Source organism: Saccopteryx bilineata, chromosome X, assembly GCF_036850765.1.
Source record: "Saccopteryx bilineata isolate mSacBil1 chromosome X, mSacBil1_pri_phased_curated, whole genome shotgun sequence".
NCBI classification, from domain to species: domain Eukaryota; kingdom Metazoa; phylum Chordata; class Mammalia; order Chiroptera; family Emballonuridae; genus Saccopteryx; species Saccopteryx bilineata.
The window spans coordinates 139406518-139428071 of NC_089502.1; positions in this window are offsets into that span (position 1 = coordinate 139406518).

The following is a 21554-nucleotide window of genomic DNA, read 5'->3' on the forward strand; positions in this document are numbered from 1 at the left end:
CCAAGGAGCCATCCCCAGCACCCGGGCCATCTTTGTTCCAATGGAGCCTTGGCTGCGGGAGGGGAAGAGAGAGACAGAGAGGAAGGAGGGGGGGGGTGAAGAAGCAAATGGGCGTTTCTCCTATGTGCCCTGGCCGGGAATCGAACCTGGGTCCCCTGCACGCCAGGCCGATGCTCTACCGCTGAACCAACTGGCCAGGACCTAGGTTATTTTGACATTCGATTATGTTGTATATCCATCACCCAAAGTCAAATTGTCCTCTGTCACTTTCTATCTGGTTTTCTTTGTGCCTCGCCCCTCCCCCAAACCCCTCTCTCCCCTCCCCCCCCATAACCACCACACTCTTGTCCATGTCTCTGAGTCTCATTTTTATGTCCCACCTATGTATGGAATCATAGTTCTTAGTTTTTTCTGATTTACTTATTTCACTCTGTATAATGTTGTCAAGGTCCATCCATGATGCTGTAAGTGATCCGATGTCATCATTTCTTATGGCTAAGTAGTATTCCATAGTGTATATGTGCCACATCTTCTTTATCCAATCATCTATTGAAGGGTTTTTTGATTGTTTTCATGTCTTGGCCACTGTGAACAATGCTGCAATGAACATGGGGCTGCATATGTCTTTATTTACCAATGCTTTTGAGTTTTGGTGGTATATACCCAGTAGAGGGATTGCTGGGTCATATGGTAGCTCTATTTTTACTTTTTTGAAGAACCAGCATACTTTCTTCCATAATGGTTGTACTACTTTACATTCCCACCAACAGTGGATGAGGGTTCCTTTTTCTCCACAGCCTCTCCAGCATTTATTATTACCTGTCTTGCTGATAATAGCTAATCTAACAGGTGTGAGGTGGTATCTCATTGCAGTTTTGATTGACATTTCTCTAATAACTAATGAAGATGAGCATCTTTTCATATATCTATTGGCCATTTGTATTTATTCCTGGGAGAAGTGCCAGACCTCCTTTCAAGTGGACACGGTAGATTCTCTGTCACAGTGCTGCTGCTTGCTCGGTTCTCAATGGTTCTTACTGTTGAATGGTAGGACTTGTGGCAGTCAGTGCCTGTCTTTTCTGTTGAGTGTTCATATATTATTGTATCCTGACGTCAGTGAGGTATACACACTATCTTCATCTGAAGAAATTAAGGCACAAGAAGTTGAATTACTTCCTCCAAAGTCATATAGTAAATTGCTCTGGAAACTCCAATCGTGGGCTTTCTTCTTCCCAATTAAAGTTCTTACTTGGTCCAGATACTACATTGAACTGTCTACATAGTCTACTGTTGGGTTGATAAATGCAGATAATCTCAGTATAGTATATCTTCCACAGGTGACCTTGGGTCTTTTCGAATCCTTCCTTCAGGCTACACTGAGCACTTTTCACGCATCCTAACAGACATTCAACTCCATGACTCAATAACCAGAGACAGCTATATTGTGACAATTTGCTGAGAAATCTCCAAGAAAGAGGATGGAGAAAAACAACTTACACTGGCATGCTACTTATAATAAAGTCTGTTAATTTCCTTCACTGAAATTTACTCCACCCTTTCCCCATTTCTGTTCACTCCATCTTTTTTCCCTTCTCTCAGAGTCACTCATATTCCCACTTTTTTATTGAGAAAAATGTAACTTTCACCTTTAGTTTATAATTTCCACAATACAAAAGAAATCCCCAAGACTGGTGACTATTGCTGCTCCTTTGAAGGCCCCTTAGAGAGCACAATTCATTTGGCCACACCTGGAATAACTCATTAAAAAAACATGATTAGAAAATTTCTGTCTTCTATTTCTACTAAATATCATAGAACTGATGTCAGCCTCATAGAGCTGGAGGCAATCTCAATGAAGCCCTCTAATTTATACTCCTGTGACGACGGTACCACATTCTGCTCCTACAGATACATTTATATATCATATACATCTATAAATAGAGTCTGTGAATCTCCCAACATATAACAGTGCTGTCTGAAAGGTAGAGCTTATGCTGTCATTAAAATCTATATGTTGTTGCATATTATATCAAGGCAATAGAGATAAGCTCGATATATTACTGTTTCAACTTCACATTTGGGGAAATTCTCATATTATTATTCTGTCTTCTCTTCCTTAGGCTAAATATGCCTATCATTTTCCTTCCTTTGAAACTCATATCTTATTTTCTTTGTCTTTTATCATTTGCTTAGCTTTTCAGACCCCCTCCAATTCTTCCATATGCTTTTTTAAATTTGCAAACCCAAATTGCACCCACACCCTATTAAGGTCAATTTTTAACCATATAACATATGGTATATGTGATTATAAGAATTAATTCATAATTTTTCCTAATTTCATATTGATGACATCAATCAACAGCAATAACACACTAATTTTCGGATTAAACTGACAATTCCTCTTGTATATCATAGTGAACTAACTAGCTACTAAAATCGAAAGAAGGCAGAAAAATTGTCTTAGGGTGTTAAACAAATTATTCTCTTATATTACTCAATGATGAATCTCAAATACATATATCATAGTGAAAGTTTTGGGGCCAACGTGTGATTTCACTCAAAGCCCTATTGAACATACAGGGCAAATGTTTCTTTAAAATCTGCAGCCCCATCCCAGATACAGTGCTGTGGAACAAGGAGAACAACTTAGCCTAAAGTCAACCACTACTGTCAAACCAACAATTACCCAAATCATCTTAGTTGACAATTTGAACTCAGAGTCAGTCAATGGTGGGTAATACAGCCAGAAGGTCATATATCTGGGTCAGCCCTTTTAAGCCCTAGTATTTGTCAACATTGTTGGAAGCAGAAATGAAGGGTCCTGTGGTTGTTAACAAAGAGTTGAAGAGGAACAAAAAGTGAGAGCTTTTCAGTCTCAGTGTCTTCTATCTCCAATTCTCAGGAAGTGTGGCCACTTTTTAATTCCTGTGTCATAGCAACTGTATAGTGTAAATTTACTACAATGCCCCTTTCTATGAGCTAGTTTGAGCATATTAATAATTCTTACAACAAAATGACCAGCCAAAACCACCATTACAATTGGATGAGTTAGGATTTGCAGCATCATGCTGCTCCAAATCTGACACAGCCCTGGACACCCAAGACAAGCCTGCCCCTCACTCCTACCTCCACTCCTACGTGGCAGAAGATGTTCTCATTGAGTTCCCAGGCCACACAAGGAGGCCTTTCTGTTTCCATTGACAATGCCAACATTCCAATGCAACCACAGTGACTTGGAAATGGATTTTGCTCATTCCTAAATTGGTTAAGAATCCAGCAGTGACCTGCTGTAGACTTCCAACATTTTTTTAGAAAAAGTATTCAGTGACCCTGGCCAGTTGGTTCAACAATAGAGCATTGCCCCAGCATGTGGAAGTGCCAGGTTTGATTCCTGGTCAGGACACATAGGAGAGGCGATCATCTACTTCTCCACCTCTCCATCTCCCCTTCTTCTCTCTCTCTTCCCCTCCCACAGCCATGACTCAATTGGTTAGAGCACATTGGCCCCAAGCACTGAGGATGACTCTGTAAAGCCTCACTTCAGGTACTAAAAATAGCTCAGGTGTGAGTATGGGGCCAGATGGGCAGAGCATTGGCTTCAGACGGGGGTTGCCAGGTGGATCCCAGTTGGGGTACACATGGAAGTCTGTCTCTTTATCTCCACCTCCTCTCACTTGAAAGAAAGAAAGAAAGAAAGAAAGAAAGAAAGAAAGAAAGAAAGAAAGAAAGAAAGAGAGAGAATTTAGCAATTTTGTGCAAAAAAAAGAAACGGGTACAAATACTTCTAAACACTTTTATGAAAGTCTGTCTTCTTTGATGGCCACTTAAATGCATACTTAACAGGTTCATTAATGATTCTTGATGAAGAGAGTTCCAGTGGACAATTCCACTTACTAGTATGTAGACAAGGCAATAATGCAGTGTAAGAGTGGAAATTTAAAAACAGTAAGTATTTAGGTAAAAGAGAGTCAAGTAGGCTTTTGGAAGGAGATAGATTGTGATGTGATATAAGCCATGAGAATTATCATAAAACATTCTCTAGAACACCAGAAGCATGCAATTTTTTCAAAAGCTTTTATTTAAATAGCTATTTCACAACCCCAAAGACATATAGAAAAAAACTATTCACAGATACAATGAACAAGAGAAAATGGTTCCAATTTAAGAAAGGAATATATAAATATTCTAAAAAATTAGAATGATAGAGAGGTAAGAAGACAAATGTATCACGGGAAGAAAAAATATTGCAGAAAAGCTCTGTAGCAAATAACAGGCTATAGGAACCAAATGATAAAGGTGAACTTGGGTAAGAACAAGAGCATGTTCAAGAACATTCCCAGATGGTAGCATAACAGAGTGAGAAAGATGTTTCAAAAAGCTACACAGAGCCTGACCAGGTGGTGGCACAGTAGATAGAGCATCAATCGGGGACAATGAATACCCAGGATTGAAACCCCGAGGTCACTGGTTTGACTGCAGGCTCATCCAGCTCGAATGAGGGGTGACCAGCTTGAGCATGGGATCATAGACATGATCCCACGGTAGCTGGCTTGAGTCCAAAGGTTGCTGGCTTGAAGCCCAAGGTCGCTGGCTTGAGCGCAAGGTCACTGGATTAAGCAAGGGGTCACTGGCTTGGCTAGAGCCCCACCGGTCAAGGCACATATGAGAAAGCAATCAATGAACAACTAAGGTGCCACAGCTATGAGTTGATGCTTGTCATCCCTTTCCTTTTCTGTCTGTCTCTCATTCTAAATATATATATATATATATATATATATATATATATATATATATATATGCCATTTAGTTATATGTACAATTTAATGTTCTTTGCATACTTTCATCTTTTCCCCCCAAAAAAGCTTTATAACTCCAAATATCTATATAAATGTCCTTAAATTGCCCCAGTATCTCACTTTCTTTATTATAGTATTTCTTAAGACTCTTGATTACAAATGCAGTATTCCAACTCAGATCAGCCTAAACAAAAAAGGAATGAATTTGTACATTGTGGTAAGTCCCCAAAGATGTCCATGTTCTAATCCCCAGAATCTGAAAATATGCTTCTATACAGGAAAAAAGGAACTTTCATTGGTATGATTAAGTTAGAGTTTTGAGATGGGGTGATCATCTTGGATTATCTGGGTGGTCAAATGTAATCACAAGGTACATTATACGGGAAAATTTGGAGACTGACAGTAGAGTTAGAGTCAGAGACAGAAGTGATGGCAGAAGCAGAGGCCAGGAAGATGAGGAGCCAGGTAATGCAGGCAGCCCATAGAAGGTAGAAAAAGCAAGGAAGGGGATTCTCCCCTAAAGCCTCCAGGAGGGACATGGCCCTGGAGACCCATCGTAGACTTCTGACCTACAAAGTACAAAATAATAAATATGTGTTGTCTGAGGCCACAAAGTTCATGACTATTTGTTATGGCAGCAACAGTAAACTACTATACTCATGTTACCATAGGTTCAAGGACTATACCTAATATCCAGCCCATTTATTATTATTTTATATGTACTGATTTGAGAAAGAGAGAAAAGGAAAGAGAGAAACATCCGATTTGTTTTCCACTCATCCATGCATTCATGCGTTCATTGGTTGATTCTTGTACGTGCCCTGACCAAGGATCAAAACCACAACCTTGGCATATCGGGAGCTATCTAGCGAGAGCCACATCACACCGATTTTAATCCGATGTTTAGCTGAAGCTCTGAAGCTGTCTGTTATACTAATCAGGTTTTAGACCCCAAATTTTTCAGGAAAGAGTGCGTCTTATACATGGGGGAATATAGTAGTATCTTTTCTCACTCTTATTTGCATCAGAGTTTGTTTCATTCCCCTGAGATTTTAAAAGACACTTTGTAAAGAGTGAATACATTTTGATTGTTTTCTAAGACACTTCTCTGAGATGTATGCCTTGAGGTCTGTACCAGTTTCTGGGACTCCACCACCTTCTAGGAAGCCTTCACCACCTCTGCCACTTTTCCTGGGGCATAATCAGGCTCTTCAAAGCAGGAAGGGTGGACAGAGAGAAGGGTGGTTCTTTCCCCCATAACCCCCTTCAGAAGAAAACAATAAACACAGGTGATTCAAGGCTTTCTTTGTCACTAAAGAATGGAGATCTCTGGAGCTGCATTGTGTGGTGAACCTGCTTAAAGCTAGAAAGAGCTTTTCCCCCCTCACCAAACTGGAGAAACCCAGGGGGTATCCCATTGGATTGGCACAGGCCACACCCTTGCCTTGGACCGGATGTTTAGCTAGGGGCATGCAGTATTTCAATCAGCCAGTCTGGGTCCTCCCACCCTATGGCTGAATGTGAGGAAGGGTCTGACCCGTAGAAACCAGAGGACTAGGGGCCCCACAAGAAAGGTGGGTGCTGTGACTTAGAAGAGGGAAAAGGAAGGGATAGTGAGAAACCACAAGCTGCCACCTCATATAAAGTATAACATACTATTTACAAAGTCCATATTTAGTATTTGATCAAAAATGTCAAAATTGATGTCGCAATGCCCTTTGAATATTGATTATATAATTTCACAAACAATATTATAAAATAAAAACAATATTTCAGATCTCGATGACATCTCTGGCTTCATTAATGCCCTTGACTTTCCCCACCCTAATTATTAATATGGCTCCCAAAAACTAACCTATTTGAATGATTAGATGTTTGGTAGAATTTGATAGCAGAGCAACAGAACTATGATGGTGCGTCTCCTCCTCCATTTATTGATCTATTGTCTCTCTGTCCACCCTTCCTGCTTTGAAGAGCCTGATTATGCCCCAGGAAAAGTGGCAGAGGTGGTGAAGGCTTCCTAGAAGGTGGCGGAGTCCCAGAAACTGGTACAGACCTCAAGGCATACATCTCAGAGAAGTGTCTTGGAAAACAATCAAAATGTATTCACTCTTTACAAGGTGTCTTTTAAAATCTCAGGGGAATGAAACAAACTCTGATGCAAATAAGAGTGAGAAAAGATACTACCATATTCCCCCATGTATAAGACGCACTCTTTCCTGAAAAATTTGGGGTCTAAAACCTGGGTGTGTCTTATACAGTGGTTGTACATTTGTTTTTACTTGCATTTCCCACTTTTTCGCTCTTGATGAGGAGTTGTATGAATTTTGTGATGAATAAAACTTGAGTTCAATAACTTTATGCAATACTTTTTTCAAATTTCAGGCCCCAAAATGAAAGAGTGTCTTCTACATGGGGAAATACGGTAATTTCCTTTAAAGACTTAGGAGGCAGCATGAAAGTTCAACCATTATCTATAGCAACCTTGTTTGATCATCCTACCAAACGTCCTAGCACCGAGGAGAAACTAACTAAATACGTACTGAATGAATGAACCAGTTTCAAGTGCTGCCCTTCCATACTTGCTGAATATAAATTCAGCGTTAAGGCTATAAAAAAAAGGTAATTTTTTTTTATCCTGGTTCTGTATTTTTATTATTATCAACATGCATTTATGTTGCTTCTTTCAGATATTATATTCATGTTATGAGTCTGAACCCAGGGGTTAAATGAAAGATTAAAGGAGTTATACACAGCAATGATTTTGCTACTAAACCACAAATAAACACATACGCGCCCACAGAGGGGATTCAAGTGAACGCAAACTCTAAACGTCTAAGATAATGCCGATTGGAATGCAGCCAGCAAAAATGTCATTTTCTGGCTTAATGGAGAGATTAATAAATCAAAACCATGAATTATATATGAAGGCTCACCCAGGATCTTGGTTATTTTTAGCACAGGAGAGTAACATGATGCCGCAGGTGTGGCCTATGCCAATGCCTTAACTAGAGAAGCAAGTACCAAGGAAATTAGGGCCGGGATGTCTCAATCAACAGAAGCAGAGACAAACACTCTATCCTCCAGAAGGGAGGACCGCTTTCCTCATGTGCCAAAGTGAATAAACAGCAAATAAGATACAAGGAATCACAAGTGTGTGGAGCGGACTCTGCCAGCATACTGATAACTATGCAAATAACTGAACTCCATCTCAACAGCAGCTCTGCTTGTCAAGTGACAAGGTAATTCGCAGCTGGAATTTTCACTTCCCCTACACTACACAAGGCCACCATCTGAAACAAAAATGAAGGGAGATGACTACAGTAAGTGTGCAGGCTAAGAAGGAGTCTACAGACTTGAGTTCAAATCCTGGGTCTGTAATTATTCTCTGTGTTCTCTTAGACAAGTAATTCAACCTCTAGAAGCCTTAGCTTATCTGTCTATAAGAAGAAAACAGTGTGTAAAGTATTTCACATGGTGTCTAGTATATAGCAAGTGCTCAATAAACAGCAAGTTTCAGAGATTTAAGTATGACAAAAAGAGAAGTAAATGTGTGTGCTCTAACCTTCAAAATCATTAAGAAATAACTATTGAGAGTTAGATCACCAGCCAGGACACATATAGGAACAGATCTATGCTTCTCTCTCTCTCTTTCTCTTTCCTCCCTTTCTCTCTCTCTAAAATCAATCAATAATATTTAATTAAAAAATAAGTATATTTATGTGTGCTTATATAAAAATCATGGGATATGGACTAAAACTTTTTAGCAAATAAATTATATAATGATACAGACCCCATAGATATTAACCAGTTTTGAAGCAGTCACATTAGGATGTTTGCTCTCAAAGAAGAGAGAAGACAGCACTAAAAAGAATAAATCTATAATATGTTACCACACCACCTCTCCCCTGGATTTTTAGGGCCATAGGTACTAGATGCAGGCAGCATCCCCACCCATTAATTACCATAATTAAGCCTTAATGTTAGAAACAAATCACCAATATACCAATTTCCCAAAGACCTGCAAAAGGAAGAGATTTAAAGCAGCATCTTTCTACTGGAAGAATATTCATTGAATATACACCAAAATGTAAATTCTCATTATCTCTGCATGATAGAATATAGGTAATTTTTACTTTTCAACATTTTTCTGGGTGTATAGGTAATTTATACATTTTCTAATACACATATTGATCTTTGCATTAAGAAACAGAAGATATTTAAGTAGTATTTTCTTATTTCAGGAGGTGGAAGAAGCAAGGGCTTACAAACTAGTCTGAATGTCCCCGGCTTTTGCAAATAAAGTTTTACTGTAACACAGCCACAATCCTTTATTGATGCATTTATTCTCCATGGCTGCTTTGGTATCACGATGGCACAGTTGGTTAGTAGTGACAGAGACCTCATGGCCTTCTTTTGATCCTTTATAAAAAGTTTGCTGATCCCAAAGTTGGTCAGTCTAAACAACATTCTCAAGCATGGCCTGCCCATTATAAAATACTAATTATAAGTGGGCCCCTCCCTATATGTGACAGTTTGGACAACTCATTTAATCCCTAAGGTGTCTTATTTGCACAAATAAATAAATAAACATTAACCTTTATTGAGTGATTACTATCTCCCAGGTACTATACTCTTCTAAGTTCCTTATATTATGAACTAATTTAGTCCTTACCACAGTCCTAAAACATAGATTCTATTATCACTGCATATTCTAAATGAGGAAACTGAGACAGTGTGACTTGTCCAATGTCATTTGTAGGATTTCACAGAAATCGAACCCAGGAAGTCTGAGTTCCAGACCTATGCTCTTAATAGTGAAGCTGAACTGTTGAACAGAAGACCCTCCCTACCACAGGAACTCATGGACCCCCAAGTCTTCTAACATTTGGGATTTAAATGTTGTGGTTTTCTATCTTCAAAAATATGCCAAGCATTGGTTTTCCTTAACACAGGAGTCACCAACTCCTGGCCTCCCTGTGACATCTTCCCATAGTGATGCGTTTGGCCACATAGTACTAGAGAACAGCTAGTTTAAATTCCTGAGAGTAGGCACACCTTCTCCATGCAGACACTGACTGCTCCTTCCTGTGACATCACATCCAGATGCCACTCACCTGTCCTCTCTGCCAGGCCCAGGAAGGCATGTGAGACTACCGAAGACTTCAGTGGAGGAAGGCTAGTTGATGAACACTGAGGTTGTGTGCTGGTATTGGGGGGCAGGGGCGTGGCTGGAGCAAAGCAGAAGTCACTCTCTAAAGGTGGAGGAGGTAGGCGTGGGAGAAGAACAAATGTTTGTCTGAAAGTCTGGGCCTCTGGGAAGCTCAGAGACTCCAGGGTGAGGAAAGAGTGGGGGAGCAAAGGGAGAGGCAGGGATGGTGGGCCTGACGGGCTGGGAGAGGAGGAGGGGATGGAAGGAAAAGGAGAGGAAGGGGAAGAGCAGTGCATAGGGAAAGAGAAAAGTTGAGTAAGGAGGCAGCTAGAAGAGGAGTGCAGACAGGGCATGGGGGGAGGGAGCATGGGGGAGAAGTGAGAGGTAGAGGCAACAGACAGGAGAGGGCAGAGAAGGAGGAGAGAGAAAGAGGAAGAGAAACAGAGGCAGTAGCACAACAGTGAATTTTTCAACCTGTACTCAAAAGGCTATGCAGCAGCACAAAATAAAGAGGATGCTTGGGAGTCACACTGATACAAACAGGCAGGGGAGAGACCATCTACACACTGCTAAGGAGACACAAAGGAGCTTCCATGACTCCAGCTCTATGGACTTAGGTGGTGGGTATTGGTGACAAGGAAGTGAGAGCCACGTCCAGAGGGTCATTTGCCTGGTACCTGAAGGTACCTAGGGGCTCACAACAACATTTCAGCTTTTCAAGGCCTATGTTGTCTGCATCAGGGAAAGACAGGAGCAGAAAATGCAAAGGGTGCCATGTGGTGGCACGGCAGGGGAAACCTCAACGCTCTGACACAGCTCCTGGAGGGATCTCAGAAATAATTCGAAGGAAAGACTTTGCTAGATGCTGAGTGCACATTCTCATATATAAACTGATACCTGATATGTTATGAGTGAAGTCATGTAAGGAAAAAGGCCATCACCTGGAAAGTGAAATGCAATCTCAATTTACACCCTCATCTTAGCCATTGTTTCACTATGATGACAGCATTGTGCTGATTAGTTTCTTGATTTGTTGAATAGTTGTTAAAAGGCACCAACTAAGCCTTTCAGGATGGTTTTACTAAGTTACTCCCTAAAGCAATCATCATTGGACATAAGAAAATCTGGTAAAAAGCCCAAATTGAACAAAAATTTGTATTCAATTTCCAGGAGTTCATAAACTGCTGACCCTCAAAATACCACTGTCTCAGAGGCATCCATTAACCCGAGGTTACAACACTTGGAGCATGCACACACACAGACACACACAATCACTATATTTCATACTCATTAGCACACAAAATAACTAGGAATCTGAAAGATGCTGTAATGCAGCAAATAAAGAAATCTATTAAGTTTTCTTAAGGGCTCACATTTACAAACACAAATCCAAAAGCAATAATATCTAAGTGGTTTATCACCTTGAAAGGAGTAGACACTGAGGAAGACCAGAACACAGAATGGTCGAAAATAAGGAGGTAACACCTCAGAATGAAAGACAAAGACTAAAAGTAAAAGGAAGATATTTCATGCAAATGGAAATGAGTAAAAAGGCTGAGGGAGCACCTGTCCACAGACCAGCAGTTGAAAACCACTGGAGTAAACTGTCTTACCCCATTGTATGGTCTGACCTCCTATGATAAATATTAATTGACCATGTAGGTGTGTAGGTTGATTTCTGGGCTCTCTATCCTGTTCCTCTGAACTGTATGTCTGTTTTTATGCTAATACCATGCTGTTTTGATTACTATGGCCTTGTAGTGTAGTTTGATATCAAGTAGCATAATGACTCCAACTTTGTTCTTTCTCAAAATTGTTGTGGCGTATTGGTGTCTTTTGTGGTTCTATACAAAGTTTTGAAATATTTTTCTACATCTGTGAAATGCACCATTGGTATCTTGATAAGAATTGCATTGAATGTATAGACTGCTTTGGGTAGTATGAACTTTTTAATGATGTTAAAATCTTTCTATCCATGAACATGGTATATGCTGCCACTAGTTTCTATCTTCAATTTCTTTATTCAATGTCTTATAATTTTCTGAGTACAGGTCTTTTACATCCTTAGTTAAATTTATTCCTAGGTATTTTATTCTTTTTGAAGCAATTGTGAATGGTATTGTTTTCTTAGTTTCCCTTTCTGATAGGTCATTATTGGTGTACAAAAATGCAAGTGATTTCTGGATATTTATTTTGTTTCATATTACTTTACTGAACTCTTATAAGTTCTAGTAATTTCTTGTTGGAAAGTTTTGGATTCTGTATATATAGTATCATGTCATCTGCAAATAATGACAGTTTTAGTTATTCCTTTCCTATTTGAGTGCCTTTTCTTTTTTTTCTTCTATGATCACTGTGGCTAGGATTTCCAGTACTATATTAAATAAGAGTGGTAATAGTGGAAATCCTTGTTTGTTCCTGATCATAAGGGAAATGTTTCTAATTTCTACAGATTGAGTATGATATTAGTGGTGAGTTTGTTGTGTATGGCCCTTATTATGAAGTATGGTACTTTGCTGAGAGTTTTTTTTATCATAAATGGGTGCTTGATTTTATCAAGTGCTTTTTCTGCATTTATTTATATGATCATGTGGTTTCTATCCTTCATTTTGATTTTGTGATGTATCAGATTTAAGGACTTGTAGATGCTGTACCGATCTTACATCTGCAGAATAAATCCCACTTGATCATGGTCTATGATCTTTGTAATGTGTTGCTGGATCTAGTTTGTAAATATATTGTTGAGGACTCTAGCAAGTATGTTCATCATGGATTGTGGCCTATAACTTTTTTTTGTAGTATCTTTATCTTTATCTAGTTTAGGAAGAAGAATAATGCTGACCTAATAAAATGACTCTGCTTGTGAATTTTTTGTAATAGCTTGAAAAAGATAGGTGAAGCCTTCACACCTGTGAAGCCATCGGTCCAGGACTTGTGTTTATTGGGAGGTTTTTTTTGTTTGTTTGTTTTTAATTTCTACTACTTCAAATTCACTAGCTGTAATTCCTTTATTCAGATTCTCTGATTCTTCCTGATTTAGTTATTTTTATTTGTATTTGCATGAAATAACTTTTTCTATCCCTTTAGTCTATTTGTATATTTTGGTCTGAGGTGGGTCCTTTGTAGACAACATATATATGGGTCCTGCTTTCTTATCTATTCAGCAACCCTATGTCTTTTCAATGGAGCACTTAAGCAATTTATATTTAAAATTATTATGGAAAGGTATGTATATATTGCCATTTTATTCTTTTAATCAAGTTCTTCTGTTTGTTTTCTTCTTTCTTCTTCCTCCTCCTCCTTTTCCTCTTCATCTTCTCCTTTTTAGTTTCTTTCTTCTTCTTCAACCAGGACCTTCAATATTGCTTACAATACTAATTCAGTGGTAACAAACTTTTTTAGCTTTATCTTGTCTGGGAAGCTATTTATTTCTCCTTCACTTTTAAAGAATAGCTTTTCTGGGTAAAGTAGTCTTGGTCATATGCCCTTGCTTTTCATCACTTTGAATATTTCATGCCAGTCCTTTCTAGCCTGAAATGTTTCTTTTCAGAAATCAGCTAACAATATTATGGGAGCTCCCTTGGAGGTAACTAACTCCTTTTCTCTTGCTGCTTTTAAGAGTCACTCATTTTGTCTATAACCTTTGCCATTTTAATTGGTGTGGGCCTCTTTGGGCCATCTTGTATGGGACTCTCTGCAATTCCTGGATTTGTGTATCTTTTTCCTTTATCAGATTAGAGAAATTTTCAGTCATTTTTCTACTAATAGGTTTTTGATTCCTTGCCTTTTCTTCACCTTCTGGTAATTCTATGATACTGATGTTGTTATGCTTCATGTTGTCCAAAAGGTCTTTGAAACTATCCTCATCAATGGGGGTCATGTCTATGATCCCAAGCTCAAGCCAGCAACCCTGTACTCAAGCTGGTGAGCCCACTCTCAAGTTAGTGACCTCAGGGTTTCAAACCTTGGTCCTCAGAATCCTAGGTTGACACTCTATATACTGCACCACCACCTGGTTAGGTTTTGTTATACATATCTTATCACATTTGTAAATGGGCCTCTCCTCCACAGAGTGGGTAAGTGTGCTCAGATGCTAAGGAAAAGTTCTACTTGGGACCTAATAAAATGAAGTTATTTTCAAGACCCACATTTCATATTGAAGAGCAAAAGTAGAAATTCATAACAATCCAGGGGCCAAACAAACTGTGGCTTAGTCAGTTTAGGATAGAACATTGGGGTTGCCTCTGTCAATCACACTTCACAAAGGGTACAGATCAATGCTCATGCATCCATACAGCAGAGCGAATATAGTCATTAAGAACAATGTTCAGACCTGATCAGATGGTAGCACAGTGAATAGAGTGTTGACCTGGGATGCTGAGGACCCAGGTTCAAAACCCTGAGTTAGCTGGCTTGAGTGCAGGCTCATTCGGCTTGAGTGTGGAATCATAGACATGACTTCACAGTTTCTGGCTTGCATCCAAAAGTCACTGGCTTGAATCCCAAGGTCACTTGCTTGAGCAAGAGGTCACTGGCTTAGCTATAGATCCTGGTCAAGGCACATATGAGAAAGCAACCAATGAACAACTAAGGTTCCACAACTATGAGTTAATGCCTCATAGCTTTCTTCCTTCCTGTCTGCCTGTCCCCCGATCTCCCCTCTCTCACTTAAAAAAAGTAACAATGTTCAGAAACATTATGGCAAACATACACTACTCCCTCACACACACAATACAAAGAACTTCAATTTTAAAGTGTTTATCTCAGTTAGATAATGGGTGATATTCCACCTTTCTCCCTTCTTTTTCCCCTCCTTTCCTTATTTTTCTTTTGGACTTTTATGTTTCCAACCTTATTTTAAATAGTGAATATTCATTACCTTTGAAGTCAGAAAAGTTACCCTTGCAAAAGCATTGATGTACTAGAATGGATCAATATAAACAACCACTGGATAATAAAAGGTCAGAAACTTGTCTTACGAGAAACATTTGAAGGACTGTGCAATTTCTATCATGGGAAAAATGAAGACTTCAGAGGATAAAATAAGATTCATCAAATACTCTGAAAAGCAACCATGCATAGGCAGGATGAGACTTTATTCTGGGAAGCTTCAGAGAACAGATCCAGGACCCATAGAGAGAAAAGTAAAGGAAGGCTCACTGAAGTTCAATAGAGGCAGAAATACTTTCCCATGATGAAAGTGTGCTAAAAGTTGATATGGTTCCCTCTCTGTGGAGGCACATCTCCAGATGACCATCTATACAAACACACACACAGGTGCTGGAACATCATCTGTAAAAATAACCCAGAGGCTAGACAACCATACATGGAAATATATATCCACTTGCCAACAAACATCCAACTTAGATGCTGAATGTCCTTCCTGCCCAAAACCCCTCATAACATCAAGTTGGTTCTCATCCTTAAAGATATTCCTTAGAGCTATGAGCTGAGACCTAAAACAATAAGCCACAGTTAGCACCTTGTCTTTATGGACAGCAGTGTTTCATAAATGGGATGGAAACCTTGGAATTAACAGCATTGTTAACAATTTGCCTCAGAAAGGCTGCATGGTAATGGGCGGCAGTTTCTCTACTATTGAGCTAGACAGTATGGAACTACTGGTCAAAGTACTCAAGCAGCCTGATCAGGCAGTGGCATAGTGGATAGAGTGTCGAATTGGGACTCAGAGGACCCAAGGCCACTGACTTGAGCATGGGCACACCAGCTTGAGCATGGAGTTGCTGGTTTGAGCATGAAATCTAGACATGACCCCATGGTCACTGGCTTGAACCCAAAGGTCACTGGCTTGAGCCCAAGGTTGCTGGCTTGAGCAAGGGGTCACTCGCTCTGCTATAGCTCCTGGTCAAGGCACATATGAGAAAGCAATCAATGAACAAGCAATCAGCGAACAACGAAGATGCTGCAATGAAGAATTGATGCTTCTCATCTCTCTCCCTTTCTCTCTCTCTCTCTCTCTCTCTCTCTCTCTCTCTCTCTCTCTCTCTCTCTCTCTCTCTCTGACTCTTTGTCCAAAAACCCCAAAAAAGTGCTCAAGCTGCTTGCCCTGCAATACTCAGGTCATCAGTGGCAGGCCTGGGATTTTAACCCAGGCCCATTGAACCAGTACTCATGTTCCTCACCCCATGCTAACTAGTATTAATTGGCATCATGTATTTTACAGTGATTTAAAAGCAGGATATATGGTTTAGGAGAAACTTTGCTAAACTAAATACATAACTCAAATAGAATATATGAAACATCCAGGGTCCACGCATTTTGTAAAATTTATAGCCTCAAAAGAATTTTCTGGTTATTATTTCAGTGAGAAGTTGGTCTTGCCAAAATCAAGTAAAAATTATTATATAAATGTCAAAAAGTAATTTTAATCTGAATTTCCTGGACAACACTGGTAAACATCTTCTTATTTGGGTTTCAATAACCCAGAGGTTTACCCTAAATATCTAATACATTGTCATAGAGAAAGGAACTAATCAATTCTTTACAGAACAAGAAATGGAATAAGAAAATTTCCATTCTAAACATTCATTTTCTTTCAAGATGGTCCAGAGTCATTTACAAAATACCTAGAGTCATAGTTTTCATTTGGTTGCAAAGACAAGGAATGGAGAAAGAACGAGTAACAGAATCAACTGGTGATCTTTATCACAAATATACAGCCCAGTTTTCACCCTCAACCTTTCAAGATTCAAGTATCCTTGAGTAGGATCAGGGAATGACATGATATCTGTTCTTAGAGAGAAAAATAATGAGAAATAATCACTTCAATTGATTTTAATTATTCCACCTTCAAAAGCATTGGTTAAAGGAGGGATTTTCTACTTCACATCACTGATGTTGAGCTGGAAACATCTCTGTTGAGGGGAGCTGCCCTGTGCACTATAGAATGAACAGTAGTAGCAGCCCTGGCCTCCACCCACTAGATGTCAGTAACAACCCACCCCCAATTGTGACAATAAAAGAAAAATGTCTCCAGATACTGCTAACTGTTCTCTTGGGAGGCAAAGGTATCCTCATTGTCAAGTACTGGGTTAGAACAAAAACCATCAGATTCTGACTCGATCTTAATATTCATTCCAAAGAAAATGGATAAGAAAAGTCCACCTCAGATGAAGTCACAGTGTTTTTCTTATCCTTTAGTTAAAAATCGTAAGCTTCCACATAGCTCGGTGGTAGTCAACTTGGTCCCTACCGCCCACTAGGGGGCATTCTAGCTTTCATGGTGGGCAGTAGCGGAGCAACCAAAGTATAAATAAAAAGATAGATTTAACTATAGTAAGTTGTTTTTTAAAGATTTATTCTGCCAAATTTAGGGAAAATCTGACATAAAGTACTTGGTAAGTAATTATTATTATGTGCTTTAACTTGCTGTAACTCTGCTTCATAAATTTTATAAAGTAAAGTTACTTCCCTACTTTATAAATCACCATTACTGTGGAACCGGTGGGTGGTTAGAAAATTTTACTACTAACAGAGATATAAAAGTGGGCAGTAGGTATAAAAAGGTTGACTACACCTGACATAGCCCCAACTGTTTATTTAAATGTTGCCATTATTTTGTAGCTTTATTTTTTATTTTTTTTTATTTTTGTATTTTTTCTGAAGTGAGAAGCAAGGAGGCAAAGAGACAGACTCTCACATGTGCCTGACCAGGATCCACCCAGCAAGCCCACTAGGGGGCGATGCTCTGCCCATCTGGGGTGTCACTCCATTGCAACAGGAGCCATTCTAGTGCCTGAAGTGGAGGCCATGGAGCCATCCTCAGCTCCCGGGCCAACTTTTGCTCCAATGAAGCCTTGGCTGCGAGAAGGGAAGAGAGATAAAGAGAAAGGAGGGGGGAAGGTGAGGAAGCAGATGGTAGCTTCTCCTTTGTGCCTTGGCCGGGAATCAAACGCTGGACTTCCACACACCGGCCGACACTCTACCACTGAGCCAACCGGCCAGGGCTCAAAGAGTAGTCTTAATCCAAATCTTAAGACCAGAAGAGTCTTTAATGATTATCTGATCTGGTGCTCTGGTTTTCCTGATGAGCGAAGCAAGGACAGTTTGTTGTTTATTGTTATTGAATGTTTATTGGGAGTCCATAGTCTGCCCCACTTTACAGTAGTTGCAGACAAGAGCATGGCAAAACAGTCTTGCCCTCAAGGAATATCTAGATGAGCATATCAAGTATTTCAAAAGGGCATACATAGTGTGATAGAGGTGTGCTTTGTACCACTGAGGTATAGAGGAGAGATAACCAGCTCAGTTGGAAATTAGGGAAATTTAGTCCTCCCTGAATGAGGGGACCAAAAATCAGTTTCCTTCTTCAGTTCTGGGCTGGGACCTCAGCCCAGCCTGTTCCCCTGCCTCATCTGTCTGGTCCTCTTCTTTCTGCAGTGTGATACCTTTTAGGAGGCAGAAGTCCTCCTGTGAAAAGAACTCCTCAGTGCAGGAGTGGTTCTCCAAAAAATGTAACATAGAGGCTGAAGTTTGTCCTGTCATTATTTTGACAAAATTATACATTGACAGAAATAGTAAAGAAATTTCAAAGATTGTAATTCTTTGGCTCTCCAAACCTCCTGTCACAGTGGCTGTCATCTCCTGGCATTTAGACTTGGTTTTCTCAGAATGATATGAATAGTTCTGAGAAGAATTAATACACTGCTTATTCATAAAGCCTCCCGAAGACCAGGAGAATGATGAGTTAATGAATTAAACTGTAAATTCAAATTAACTGCCCCAGTATACATGTTCTTAATGTACTTTTTCCCATCTAAAGACATTAATTAATTTACTCAATGTCCTTGGGCAAGACTGGTAAATAGTAATATTATCCATTGTACAGAAGAGCTATGGAAGCAGGGCTCCCCCTGAGGCCAAACTTGGTATAGGCAGAGTTAATTCTTTTTTTTTATTTTTCTAGATCTCCTTTTTATTCCGTCTTCCTGCTTTTCTGCATTCATCTGACATTACTAGTTTCAGAGGCTCGGTGCTATGCCCACGACCATTCCCGGACTTGCCAGTCAATGATCTGCCAGTTTTACCCTAAATGTAACTGTGCCCAGCTTATTCATTAATACTCAGCGGGAAGTGGGGATGATTAAGTGTATGTCCTGTTGGTCAGATTGACCAAAAGCTCACAGCGCTTTTGCTCTTACGAATATGAGCAGGTACTTACCAATTCTGTCTTCGCTCTCTTACTTATAAGACAGTCATGACCAAGGTACTTGCCTTCTAGGTTGTTGCACTGATCAGCTGAAGGTCCATACAGAAGCATGATTCTGTAGCCAGGCTGCATGGGTTTGAATCCCAGTTCACCACTTTGCTGCTGAAACATTTTATACTTTTGTCTTAATTAATATTCCATTGTATGAACATACTATATTTTGTTTACCCATTGACCAATTAAGGAACATTTGGTTTGTGTTCACTTTTGGGTTGCTATGAATAATGCTATTTTAAGAATTTGGGTACAGGTTTTTGTGTGAGTATTAATCTTGGGCAAATCAATAAGACAGGAAGAATTGCTGGGTCTTATAACAAATGATGTTTAACTTTTGAAGAAACTGCCAACCTGTTTGCAAAGTACCTTCACCATCCTCCTACATCTTAGGCAACACTGGTTATTATCTAGATCTAGGTAATATTTTAATTGACACTAGAATAACATTTATTTGACTGGTTACTTTGTATTACATATATATTTTGGGTAATTGAATTTAGTTAGGGAAGGCTGGGGTGACATTTATGTAAGTTTTGAGATTGTTATTGTAAAATCCAAGATCATTTGAAATGTGGAATAAAAAGAAAAAGAAAAACTCAAAGAAGAATGTTCATGTATAGAACATTAATATTGACATAAAACCTATTACAGTGAATGACACATGATATTTGGTATTATAAAAATCATATCGGGAAAGCATGTTAGTAGTGCACCTTAAAATGTGCAAGGAATTCAAAGCTACAAAATAGCCCTGGCTGGTTGGCTCACTGGTAGAGTGTTGGCCCAGTGTGTAGAAATCCTGGGTTCAATTCCTGGCCAAGACACACAGGAGAGGTGCCCATCTGCTTCTCCCCCTTCCCCCCTCTCCTTTCTCTCAATCTCTCTTCATCTCCTGCAGCCAAGCTCCTTTGGAGCAAAAGCTGGCCTGGGCACTAAGGACGGCTCCTTGGCCTCTGCCTCAGGGGCTAGAATAGCTCCGACTTCAATGGAGCAACACCCCAGATGGGCAGAGCATTGCCCCCTGGTGGGCATGCCAGGTGGATACCTGTCGGGAGCATGCGGGAGTCTATCTTTCTGCCTCCCTGCTTCTCACTTCAGAAAAATACAAAAAAAAAAAAAAAAGACTACTCTTCAGTCTTCCAAACAGACTGTCATGCATGTGGTTATTCTTTATTTTTTTAAAAAATTTATTTATTCATTTTTAGATAGGAGAGAGAGAGGGAGAGAGAGACAGAGAGGGAGAGAGAGGAGAGAGAGACAGAGAGAGAAGGGGGAGGAGCTGGAAGCATCAACTCCCATATGTGCCTTGACCAGGCAAGCCCAGGGTTTTGAACCGGCAACCTCAGCATTTCCAGGTCGAAGCTTTTAACCACTGCACCACCACAAGTCAGGCCAGTGGTTATTCTTTAGATTGGGGAGAAAAAAAGGGAGAGAGTCTCAAAGGCTAAATAAATTTATATGACTAGACTTTCTATTATTATAGAGTGGACGTTCTCTTCTCAACTCAATGTCAAGAGATCCATTTTCAAACCATGCAGCTCTTACCACTCACTCCTCTGCTCATAACCCCGTCTGCATTCTGCCCCGTGTGAAAGCCACAATCCTACCAAGGCCCAGCAGATGCCATCCTAGCTGGCTTTCCCCCTCCCTCTCTGACCGCTACCCCTGGCTCAGCCCAGTCCAAACACACAATTCCTTTTACCATTCCTCCAATTCACCACATACCATCCTTCCTCAGTGTCCAGACCCTGGTGGCTTGATCTCGCACCTCCTTCAACTCTGCCAGAAGTCACCTTCACAGTCAGGTCTGTTATAACCACCTCACTGTCAATTTGCAATCTCCTTTTTAGCACTCTCCATCCTCTGCTGGTGTATTTATCTCCAGAGTGCTGTTACCTTCCATTACACTGTAAATGTACCAGTATGTTTATAGGGACTTCGAGTCTGAGCTTTTGTCTGTCTGGATCACTCCTGTCTCCTGGCACCTAGAAGTCTGTCAGGCAAGCTGCATAGGGCTCTGTGAATGTTTGTTGGATGAAAGAACACAACTAAGGCAGCTCAATGAGATGGGAGAAGCCTCACCACGTAGAAGCAAATTAAATTCCTATTTGTCCTCAAACACTGGCTTAGGTTATTTCCACTTCTCCAATTCCTACTTATGTTCCAGGTGTCACTATACATACTTCTTCTTTCCCCATGGACCTTGGCATTTTCTCCAGACCCCTTGAAATTCCAGAAATGCTCAGAAGGCTTCACCTCTCAACTAGGCACACCGTCCCACATTCACTGCAGCTGTTACTCAACTGCTGCACATGTGGTTGTCTTGTGTACCACCAAATTTCAACTGATGTGTGGGAAGGACTGAACTTGTTTTTTATTT